General features: G+C 41.9%; 1 protein-coding gene and 2 long non-coding RNA genes across 14 annotated transcripts in view; 2 read left to right on the top strand and 1 right to left on the bottom strand.

Moving 5' to 3' along the window:
- The window catches only part of LOC310707104, a 213695-nt gene that overhangs the window by 142871 nt on the left and 58712 nt on the right, over positions 1-12112 (top strand). The gene's annotated exons all lie outside the window — the stretch shown is intronic.
- The window catches only part of ZBTB38 (zinc finger and BTB domain containing 38), a 31610-nt gene that overhangs the window by 6721 nt on the left and 12777 nt on the right, over positions 1-12112 (bottom strand). For 9 of the 12 annotated variants that reach the window (XR_014526314.1, XR_014526315.1, XM_083503647.1 and 6 more), the window contains 2 exons: positions 11148-11203; positions 5891-5975 (listed from right to left, as the gene is read on the bottom strand). The gene's annotated coding sequence lies outside the window, so the exon portion shown is untranslated. Of the gene's footprint in view, positions 1-3235; positions 3676-5890; positions 5976-11147; positions 11204-12112 lie in introns of those variants that run through there. The other 3 variants (XM_083503644.1, XM_083503646.1, XM_083503645.1) reach the window with 3 other exon arrangements.
- LOC310707103 lies at positions 146-2048 on the top strand. The gene is made up of 3 exons (XR_014526339.1): positions 146-412; positions 621-1550; positions 1695-2048. It is a non-coding gene; the product is annotated as an uncharacterized lncRNA (long non-coding RNA).

Here is a 12112-nt window from a genome sequence, read left to right as displayed (position 1 = left end):
AGCAGGTCAGTGAAAATGTAGACAGAACAAGAAATTCTGCATACTCATATGACTCCTCAGTTTTGCAGGATTTTTTTTAAAATTATTATTCTTTAAAGACATTTCTATGGGGAGGATTGGAGAGGAAATGCTTCTTCCATTCTTAATTTACTACCCCTCCAATATCTCTCCAAAGGGGCAGGCAGAGTCCCTAATAGCTTAAAGTAGTCTTTGACAACCTGATGGAGCAATCTAAAAATGAAGGTGAAGGCAAATAAATTTAAAAGGGGAATAAATGGATTTTAAGCTCCCCCTAATGGATACTGTGCACAGTATTTTCTTAATTTTTTTATATCATTATTATAGGTGTGCCCCCCATTTATGTGCAATCAACTCACACACAACCATGTATACAAACGGCGCCAGTAAATAAGTACCGTATTTTTCGCTCTATAACACGCACCCGACCATAACACGCACGTAGTTTTTAGAGGAGGAAAATCCGTAGGCATGCCACCCGTAGGCATTCCCTCCATAACACGCACAGACATTTCCCCTTACTTTTTAGGAGGAAAAAAGTGAGTGTTATGGTGCAAAAAATACGGTAATTCAAACCCGGAAATGGCGGGGGAGAGGTGGAGAGTCCCTGGGGCTCATGAGGAGAACCTCCGCAGAGCCAGAAGAGGATGTAAGTGAGGGCGAAGGAAGCCCCTAAGAGACCAGAGGTGTAGCGGGGCTTTTTTTGTGCTGCTAAGCCTCCCCGCCTAACAGCCACCGCTGCCTTTCAATGCATCCTCCAGTCTCCGGCTAGTCCCAGAGCTTCAGTTCTAGTTGTGGATAATTTTGGTGCAATTCTTCTTTGTACCTAGCTCCCCACTTCACGTGATTTCACTTATGTGCACAGGGGCTTGGAACGTAGCCCCCGCTTAAGTGGAGGGACACCTGTAGTAATTTCATTTATGAATCACTTTATGTGAAGCATCTCAAAGCAATTTCAGCACTCCAATAAAACATATATAAACAGTTGCATATATAAAAACAATTACAGATATGAAAATGGTTAAAACAATTTACATATATAAAAATTTCAGATCCAGTACAGATATTGACTGCGGGGCAAGCAGAATGTCTGCTTCAAAAGCTTTCCCCCCTTGTGTTGCAGTAGTACTGTGCAGTTTTCTCTTCCGACTTAGAAAGGTTGTTCTCTGCACATCATTGCCAACTTGTTCAGTTTAAATATTTTGATAATCTCAGGGTCATGGGTTTGAACCCCATGTTGGACAAAAGATTCCTGCATTGCAGGGGATTGGACTAGATTACCCTCATGGTTGCTTCCAACTGTACAATTCTATGATTCCATGATCACTGTACAATGACAACACCGGGCAGGGGGTGGGAGGGAAGGAGGCACAGAAGAAGTAAAGTGCATTGGGGAGGGGAGGCAAGCACATGGAAAAGTACCTTTCCTTCCAGTAATCACAGGGGTCCAGCTGTGGCCAGGAGGTGGGGGTAATATATCTACCAGAGAGGAGGGAGGTTTTCCTTCTTACTCTCCCTTTCACATCAACTATGTCACTAAAGATGGGAATTATCTGTGGGATTGAGTGTAGGTATGTTGTATGAAATGTATGTTTGTTTGTTTGTATGTGTATTAATGTTGAATTATTTTAACAATAATTTTTTTAAAAAAATAATAAAGTACAAAAAAAGAAAAGAAAAGAAAAGATGACTCTCAGCGCAAACCTAGGCACATTTACTCTGAAATAAGTCTGAATGAATTAAATGAGACACACTCCCAGGTAAATGTGTATGAGTGTACCCTAAACTATTCAGGTTTCTTCCCAGGTAAGTGGGTACAGAATTACAGTTTGCCATCCTTTGCAGCAAAGAGCAAATATCTTGTTCCCCCACTGCAAACATTCCCTCTGAATGAACCCCTTCACTCCCGTAACCTCTTCTAGAAAGACATATTTCATATGCAACAAAGGGAGTAAATACAGATAAAGTGAGTTTTCTTCCACACTGATTTGATGGTCCTTCATTTTCATTATGGTTAATAATAATAATTTATTATTTGTACCCTGTCCATCCAGCTGGGTTGAATCTTTAAAAATAAACCACCATGGTTCCAAGTTTTTATGGATACAAAGCTTATCTTAACCATCTCTGTCAGAGACTGAGAAGCCAAATTATCACAAGACAGTGTAATAAGCTTTAAACAGGCCTGATCTCTAATTGCCCTGTTCCAATTAAAGGCCTAGAAGTCCTGGTGAGGAAACTGAAACAGCTGAGCAATCAAAATCCATAGGATTGTTAGAGCCTGTGAAAACAAAAACTGCACTAAATGAGACAGTTTCAATTAACCCAGAGACAGAGAGGGAAGCACTTGTGTATTAGAACTTGCAGTAGAGGAGCATTCAGACTGAATGTTTGGAATTGAAAGACAGGTTATTTGCTTTTGTTGCAAAGGATGGCACACTGAGGCTACAATTCTTTACCCACTTACCTGAAAGTAAAACTGTTGAACTCAATTGGGCTTACTTTTGAGTATACATGCACAGGCCTACACTGTGAAAGACTTAAATTCTATTTTGTGTAGGCAAAAGCAGTCAGGGAGTGGTAATGGAAGATGTACATTAAGAACTTTTATGCCCAGTCCTGGAAAACAAGACAAGTATTAAATGGCAATTTCGAAAGCAAAGAAGCTGTGTATATACTTAGATAAAAAAGACCGTTGTAGTTTAAATATAAGGGTTAAATTTTTGGCACTACCTATAAAGTATTGTTATATGTTGTTTATAAAACTATATTAAGATGCTAGCTTTAAAATATAAAACAATTTTGAAATGCATTTGGCAAAGGTCAGCAGTAAAATCAGTGGCACCCCCCCCACACACATATAGCTTAAGAGGAATTGTGAAATACAGTCTTATCAGAACTGCAAATGGACAAATTTCATAGCATTTTGCAAGTACAGTTTACAAGGTACATAAATCAATAATTTATGTCATCTTTATTGGATAATTAATTTAGGACCATATTCTGAAATTTGAATATAAAACCAACTGGACTACTTTTTGTAGAAAACTGTATCTGCGCCATTATGTTGGCCATTAAAAATAATAAATCAAAACTCAGTGGATGTATCCCGATATATGCCGACGCTAAAGTTGTTCCTCCTCTTTCATATCCATAGATCTCAAATATTAACACAGAAAAGGAAATGTTAGCTAACAGTAATCAGAAAGTTACTGACCTGAAATTTGCATTAGTTAACATAGCTCTGGTTGGTCCCATATATGGAAACTTACATAATTATGGAGCTGGATGTACAAGAAAAGATCTAGAACATAAAAAGTACTGACAAGACTCCTGCTTCAGGCAAGCAGCCACAACCCTACAGATAACACTGTATTAGCAACTGTTCTTCCTGTAGACAAGGTCTGAGATTACGTCAGCTTTGCTCATGTGATACGGAATTAGAAGCACAAGCTTCTGACGTCTAAAGTAGATTTCACAACTGAAGCTATTGATAGGGGTTATTTTTCAAGTCCAGAAATACATGCTGTCAACTTTTCCTCCGGATGTTCATATTGACAAAACATTACTGGGCTGATCTCTTGCCCACTCACTCCTGTGGATGATGCAGCACAGCGACCATGCTTTTCAAAGGAAATACGGCATAACTGTTCCTAAGTAGTAAAGTACTGGTGCTTGAGAATGCAGAGGAAGGCTGATTTCTAATAAGTAGAGGAAAATAATAGGTGCCATATAAACATGCTGGGAACCCAATTGAGTTAGGAGGAGGAGTTTGGAGCAATGATGTAGTGGAGCAGGGATGGACAGGGACGAAGTACAGTGGTACCTCGGGTTACATACACTTCAGGTTACATACGCTTCAGGTTACACACTCCGCTAACCCAGAAATAGTGCTTCAGGTTAAGAACTTTGCTTCAGGATAAGAACAGAAATTGGGCTCCGGTGGCGCGGCAGCAGCGGGAGGCCCCATTAGCTAAAGTGGTGCTTCAGGTTAAGAACAGTTTCAGGTTAAGAATGGACCTCCGGAACGAATTAAGTACTTAACCTGAGGTACCACTGTAATGCTATTTATTTCACAGCTGAAATTATGGGGTCATCTCCTGGGGTGCTATTTACCAGTCCTCTGCATGACAACTAAATAAGGGTTTTCCCAGAGAGAAGCCCAACTAAAAAATATGGAGCCCTCCATTGCTTATGCTACTTTTAAAACCACTCTGATGAGCCATAGACACTGTAGTAATAACTGAAGTGAAAGCAGTAATCATTTTTGTTGTAGCTGTTGTTGACACAAGAACCAGTCAATCAGCTGTATGTTCAACATTTCAGAAAAATAGCTTTCCCCTCCTTCAGATCTGGAGAAGGTTGTAACGTACTTCTGACCAAAATGTGTTGAGCAGACTTCCATTGCAACCTAACCCCTAGAAGGATGTATGTTTTGAATTCCCCTCAATTCCATGAAACTCTATATGAAATCCCACACAACCCACTCGCCAACTATTCAGCATATCTTCTGTTTGTCTGTGTCTCATAACATATTCTCTGTCTCTTGCATACATAACCACAAGATGGAGCTAGGTACAAAGAAGAATTGCAGCAAACTAGTGGAAAGAAAAATTCCTGACGTAATTTCAATAATGTGAATGAGCTATTCATAAATAAGCTGTTAGCTATTAGCGGCTTATGATTAATAAACAACACTTTTTATTTTACCCTTAGCATCAGCATCTTTTATTTACTGAATTTGTTGTGCAACTAGAAATTGTCTTCACATTTCTTTAACATGGTGTTTCCTGCTTATGGATAATGGCTGTCAAGCAATAATTTAGACCCAAGGCTGTATGTCTGTTTCAATACAGCTATTTCCCAAAATTATCCTCAAATCATTATCAATATTCCATTCTGCGTTTAATATGGCTAAAATAATCTTTTTGTTTTTGTTTTAATTGGAAAAAAATAGTCCTAGACTGAAAGAAGTCATGGTCGCCATGTTTGTTGTGGGCATGTGGGCTGACAGTATAGTAGCAAATCAAAGTGTAGGGATTAGCATATTGCACACGTCATGACAACAATCATGGGGCTGTGTTTCAGTAACCATATAATATCTGTTGTTCTGCAATTGGCTGAGACATCGTTGTTATCTCTTTAAATGTGAAACAGCTTTAGAAATTGTGGGAGGCAATGGTATATCACATCTCACTTCTTCTGCAATAGGTCACAAGGATTGTTTATATTTCTCTAATATTACAGCCCTGACAAGAACCCAAACCACAATTAACACCACTGGGTATTTAATGTACATACAAAAGAACACAGCCAAGCTTAGAATAACCCAAGCAAGGTCTTGGGAAAGTAGGCTTTTGTCTTATAATTTGAAATGTATTTGTTTGCTGCCTGCATGCGTTTGCTTAGAAAGGTATTTGCTGCTATTTGGGGCATGATCCAGTTAAACACTTTGAAGTCCCTTGTTTTCAAGCACATGCTTAATCTCTTCTGCTGAAATCCATGTGATTCAAAAGAGCTTTTGACTGGATCATGTCCTAGGTTAGTTTTCTTGCACTTAAAAAAAGGGATATTGGCTAAGCATTTACAGGCTTCATTATTATTATAATGCACACAGAGAATTTACACACACACACACACACACACACACACACACACACAGATGAACTATGACCTGGGAGACCAGGGTTCAAATCTCCGCTCAGCTATGAAGCCGACTGGGTGACCTTGGGCCTCTCAGCTGAACCTACATCACAGGGTTGTTTTGAGGATAAAATGGGGAGAACCATGTGCAACACCTTGAGCTCCTTGGGAGAAAAGGCGGTATATAATTAATTAATTAATTAATTAATTAATTAACATCTATACATACCTATACACACTCACAAAATGTAATTTGCATGCCTGCAAATGATGCTGCAAAGAAAATGAAGCGCTCCCAAAGACAGAGATAATATCTGTAAAAGAAATACGTACATTACGAAATGCGATATAATTGAAAAGTTGCTACAATTAAAATGTCAGTGATGCATACTGAGTTTGCAAATGACAGGCACAAAATCAAGGGCACACGTGCCACTATTTCCTGAAACACTCCACAAACGATACCTATTTTGAGCTGCTGTCCTGCCTTTGTGCCTGAATGGTCAGCATTCATCAGCTCAAGCTGCCGAGGCCTGCAGTCGCTGTTGGCACATGCTCAGAACTTAATTACTTTAATCACTTACTAGGATTCGGCCAGGGAGACCCAGGCTCAAATATTTTCTCAGGCATTAAGCTAAACTAGGTGACTGTGGATCAGTCACTACGTCTCAGCCTAACCTCGTTTCCGATACCCTCAGATGTGCAGGGAATGGTGGCCCAGGAGAGTGCTTTTTCGGTGGCAGCCCCTAAATTGTGGTTTCAAAAGAATACAGGTCTACTTCTCTGCTGAGTCATTTCCCCTTCTGCTTCTGTCTTCTTGCAGCAGCTCTTCTTGCAAAGGACCAGAGCTGCAATTGCAAGCTTTGCACTACATCAAAGCTCTTTCCCCTCTCAACTGAGCAGGCAATCAGGGCTAGGTCCCTGGGACTTGTTCTGCTGCTGCCTGCGCTACAGTTGTGAAGAGACACTGCAAGCATGCGCATGCACAAAATAAGAACTTTGAAAAAAGAATCCTAAATTGCGTTTCTCTCTGTTAATTACAGAGAAAAAGTCATGTTTAGTGGGCCAAAGACTGTTTGAGTTGATGGAGGCTTGCATATCATGAAGTTGGTTTGTAGTTCGAAATATACATCTCTTAGAAAAACTCAGAACAATTAAGGGAATTAAGGAGCTAAAAAAAAAAAATCTAAATGTTGACTGATTCAGTATACCTTCGGCAGTCTTACAGTTATGCGTTAACTGTAGTACAGTGGTACCCCAGGTTAAGTACTTAATTCGTTCCGGAGGTCCATTCTTAACCTGGAACTGTTCTTAACCTGAAGACCACTTTAGCTAATGGGACCTCCTGCTGCTGCTGCGCCGTCGGAGCACAATTTCTGTTCTTATCCTGAAGCAAAGTTCTTAACCTGAAGCACTATTTCTGGGTTAGTGGAGTGTGTAACCTGCAGCGTATGTAACCCGAAGTACCACTGTATACGGTATGGCATACTTCATAAAGCAAGGGTGAGAAATGTGGGTCAAATGGTTTTGGGGACTCTCACCAAGCCATACATCCCCGAACCACACACAATCCACCCAGGACACACCCCTCACCTGTCCTCCTTTGCACCCTCCTTGCCTCTGGCCCCACCCACCACTGGCATGTGACCTCTAGGAGATTCCCCCAAAGGGAATGTGACCTTTGGGCTGAATCCTCCACCACACCAGAGGACCTCAAGCTAGCGTAGGGGGTGCCGGACAGACCATGTGGCACACATAGCTCTGTCATCCAACAGATGGGATTGCTTGAGAACTGCCACCCTCCGCAACACTCCATCAGCTGTTGCCTGAGGCAGTCACCTGACTCTAGCTTAATAGGAGGGCCGGCTCTGTTAGTGGTAGAGCACATGCAGAAGGTCCTATGTTCAGCATCCACTTAAAGGATCAGGTAGAAGTAGACCTGTGCTGTGCAGCTTCATGTGGGAATAACCAAGAGCAACCGAAGCTTCACACCACAAATGTGCATCAAATGCATAAAAATCAAACTTATTCAAGGCAATGAAGGAGTGGCTGATTGCATGGGTATTCTTTTGAGATGCATGCTGATTTTTCTGATTGCTGGGGTCATTCAACAGGCCATGAGCACAGTGGGCCAGCACAAGACATTCTTGCTGGACCCGTAGGTGCCTCCCTCCATTGCACATATAGATGTTGACCAGACTACCAGTTACTTCAAAACTGGTGACAGGACAGCATCTTCCACTGCAACTGGGGGCAGTTTAGGGGGCACGGGACAGGCTGCCTTCCAATACTTCATTGCTGCTTGCTAACTGCTCCATTAGGCAGTTGGCAAAAGCTGCAGTGCAGCAGCAGTGGTGCCAACATGTACAATGTGAGCAGAGCAACACATTCACACGTGCAATGGCTGCTGGGTGTGTGGGGCTTGTACTGGTAGCCTCACAGTCTGCTTGCTCAGTCTGGGCTTTTTTCAAGCTACTGGAAGAAGGTGACGCAGCCAGACAGAAGAAGCCAGAACAAGCAAGCAAGATCATCACCAGCTCATGGGAATTAGGGTGGCTGCTGCCATATCACCCAGCCCAGTATCTACCACCTGAGGCAGCCGCCTCCCTTTGCCTAATGGTAGGGTTGACCGTGTGAGCTTCCCAAAGCATCTTGCCGGCCATGGCTGGAGGCAAAAAACTGGTATTGATGGGCTCTTGGTTTGTTACAGCTATGAACTTTTCAATGTTCTTTTCCTTCTGAGTCTGCTGATTATAGTAAGAAAACTGCTTGGAAAATTACATTAAAGTGAGATAGTTCCCCTAATCAATGGTTTTTATGTTTAACACTGAGCAATTGAATTTTTTACTTATTTATTTCTTAAATTTATTAAATTTACACACTGCCCTTCATCTGAAGAGCACAGAGTGGTTTGTAGCAAGTAAAGGTTAAGCAGGCTCAAATATAAACAAGATTTTCTGTGTCCGTCCATCCCACCCACCCTCCTGCATTCGCATTATGGAGGTTAAAACAGCTGCATGTAGCCATGTGCAGGGCAAACAAATTAATCCACATGGTTTAAGTCTGTGGTTCCACGGTTGAAAACACCATTTGCTGTTTCTGCTGAAGAGGTTTCAATATTATATCCATCTTTGCAGTGTGATTTTTCCAGCTGACAGTAACTACTGTTATGAGGTTGTGAACCAGAACTGAAGGTGCCCATTCTTTTTTGCTGTACATTTTCTTGTGTTTAGCTGTTGCCTCAGCTGGTAAGCTTCACACAAAAGCACCAAGTAACAGCCACAACCCAACATATAAGAAGTCACACTAGACCAGGGGTCAGCAAACTTTTTCAGCAGGGGGCCGGTCCACTGTCCCACAGACCTTGTGGGGGGCCGGAATATATATATATATATATGGGGGGGGGGGGGGGAGAACGAACTCCTATACCCCACAAATAACCCAGAGATGCATTTTAAATAAAAGCACACATTCTGCTCATGTAAAAACACCAGGCAGGCCCCACCCCACAAATAACCCAGAGATGCATTTTAAATACAGTGGTACCTCGGGTTACATACGCTTCAGGTTACAGACTCCGCTAACCCTGAAATAGTACCTCGGGTTAAGAACTTTGCTTCAGCATGAGAACAGAAATCGTGCTCCAGCGGCGCGGCGGCAGCAGGAAGCCCCATTAGCTAAAATGGTGCTTCAGGTTAAGAACAGTTTCAGGTTAAGAACAGACCTCCGGAACGAATTAAGGACTTAACCCGAGGTACCACTGTAAAAGGACACATTCTACTTGTGTAAAAACACTCTGATTCCCGGACTGTACATGGGCCGGATTTAGAAGGCTATTGGGCCGGATCCGGCCCCCAGGCCTTAGTTTGCCTACCCATGCACTAGACCATGTTTTATTTTGACGGAAACAAGCTCACAATGTCGGCAAAGCTGCTATGCCAGCTTCCAGGAAGGTCGGTCACTGTTGCTTATGGGGAGAAGTTGGCATGGAACAATCCAGCATAGCTGAAAGTGGTTTGGGAAAACAACCTGCAGGCCAAACTGGGATCCATGCCAGGCTTAATTGAGTCTGTGGGCTGCAGGCCCCCCACCCCTGCTGTATCGTATCAAGATATAAACAGGTGTGAGGTAGCGGCACCCTGATGTCCACTGATATCCCTAAGGTATATAGCAAAGCATCCTGACAAAGCCTCGTAAGTGGTAGCAATGTGTTCAGGGATGTGAACGACAAGAGATTTGGGAATTCAACTCTTTCCATGATCGGGGCCTTGAGCGAGCTTCTGCAGATCTGTTTTCTTCAATAACTGCAGCGCCAATCCTTTGAGAATGGAAAATTCTCTCCCAGGTACTCTCTTCCGAAGCGCAGCTCTGAGCAATTTCCCCTCCCCTAACCATGCATTAATTATTATGAGCCCATGCTATAGGAGTGCGCATGCACCAGCGCACCTCTGCAGCTTTGTTCGTTTCCCCTTTATTGCTATGTGGTTGTCAGGAAATGGGTGACGGCACACATTAATCCTGGATAAAAGCTTGAGTAGCCGCTTAGGGCCACTGCCTATACAAAATTCATTTATTTCTTCTTATTTTTTTATTAAAATTCTATACCGCTCTTTGTCCAAAGATCACAGGGCAGTTTACAATATAAAAACACAAAAAACCATGCCACAGTAACAAACAAAACAGTTAGGTAGCCGTGTTGGTCTGACACAGTCGAAATAAATAAATTAGTCCAGTAGCACCTTAGAGACTGACTAAGGTTGTTCTGGGTATAAGCTTTCGTGTATCTGAAGAAGTGCGCATGCACACGAAAACTAATACCTAGAACAAACTTAGCTGGTCTCTAAGGTGCTACTGGCCTATTTTTTTTATTTATTTAAACAAAACAGTAATAATAATAATAATTTATTATTTATACCCCGCACATCTGACTAACACACCATAGATAGTTTAATTAGCCAAAGTTGTGGGAGAAGAGGAATATTTTTGCCAGGTGCCTAAAGATACATAAAGAAGGTGCCAGTCAAGTCTCCGTGGGATTTGTCGCCAATCTATAGCTGCTCCACCATACCCTCAATGATATATCTTGCTATAGGGTCATGATAATATAGCAATCATAGATTAATCTAAGAATGGTGCTGTTTTACTACAGCAACATGGTTAGTTGCTCACTTTATTTACACACTGGGCCAAGCTGTCTAGTAAAACAGTGTTTTCTATACAGAAATTATAGACTTAAAGGCTATTTTCTAAAACATACATTTCCCCCACATCTTTTGAATGTTCTTTTTATGTTGCTGCTTTAAATCAACTTCATCAAAAAAATAAATTGCTGTAGTAATCAAGTAGAAAAGTACTCCAACAAGGATTTGTTTCAGACCAATACATATGCCCATTTCCTATCACTGTCTAGTTGTAGACGGATCCTAGCTGAGTTGTCAAAGTCAAGTGGATATAAATTGGTCACGTGGCAACGTTATCTCACTTACCAACAACTGTATCCGAAACAGCCGGCAACCATAGGGCTGGAGCCTGAAGAAGAAATCTAGGCGAAAAAAGGATGGAGTTGCCCAAATCAGAACTTGAATCAGGATGACACATTAACAGCACAATCCTATGCATGTTTTCCCATAAGTAAGCCCCACTATGCTCAGTACTCCTTAATCGCAGGAAAGTGGGTACAGGATTGCAGCCTAACTGCCCAGACTGCCCAAGGTTTATAGGTCAATGTCAGCAACCTAAATTTCATACAAAAATGAAATAAAATACTGGAAGTCAATACAGATCCAGACTCGGGCATAATAGAAAAGGAGAGCTTCTTGCTAAGAGAACAAGCTGCAGCAGTCCTCATGATTACATGCTCCATAATACATTTTTATTATAATTTGCGGCACTTACGATAGCGGCAGTTTTATTTTCAATGTCTTTCCTAGTGATTCCTAGTATGGAATTTTCCTGTAGCAAGTAAATTTCCTGTAGCAAGTTAATTGCTGGGGGCGCAAAAACCTTGTGTGTCATTGCCATCTGCTGTGGCACTCAGTCAGGAGGAGAAGGGTTAAGAAGGCACGGGTGGATGCAAAAGAGGCAATAGGGTGCGATCCTATGAGGCATGTGCTTCCCTGCATCTTCAACATGTTGCCTGGGCCTCTCTGGAGAAGCACAGGATTAAAATCTAACTAAAAATAGCAGTTGCCTGCATTTGTTTAGAGGGATTTGGTTTTTCTCGCATAGAAATTTATGCAGATTAATCAATCAATGGAGGATATGATGGGCGGGGAAGGGCTGTGGCTGTGAAGGGTCGTGTCTCGGTAAGAAAGCATCTGCTTTGCATACTTTGCATGCTGATGGTTCCCAGGTTTCAGGAAGGGTAGTGAGACCCAGACTAACCACCCACCCCCATTTAAAACCATATGGTCTGCATCTGTGACAAAATAATTTTTGGAAATGGCAAGTA

Source organism: Podarcis liolepis (genome assembly GCF_965112155.1).
Source record: "Podarcis liolepis genome assembly, chromosome: 5".
NCBI classification, from domain to species: domain Eukaryota; kingdom Metazoa; phylum Chordata; class Lepidosauria; order Squamata; family Lacertidae; genus Podarcis; species Podarcis liolepis.
This window is presented reverse-complemented; position numbering and strand designations above follow the sequence as displayed.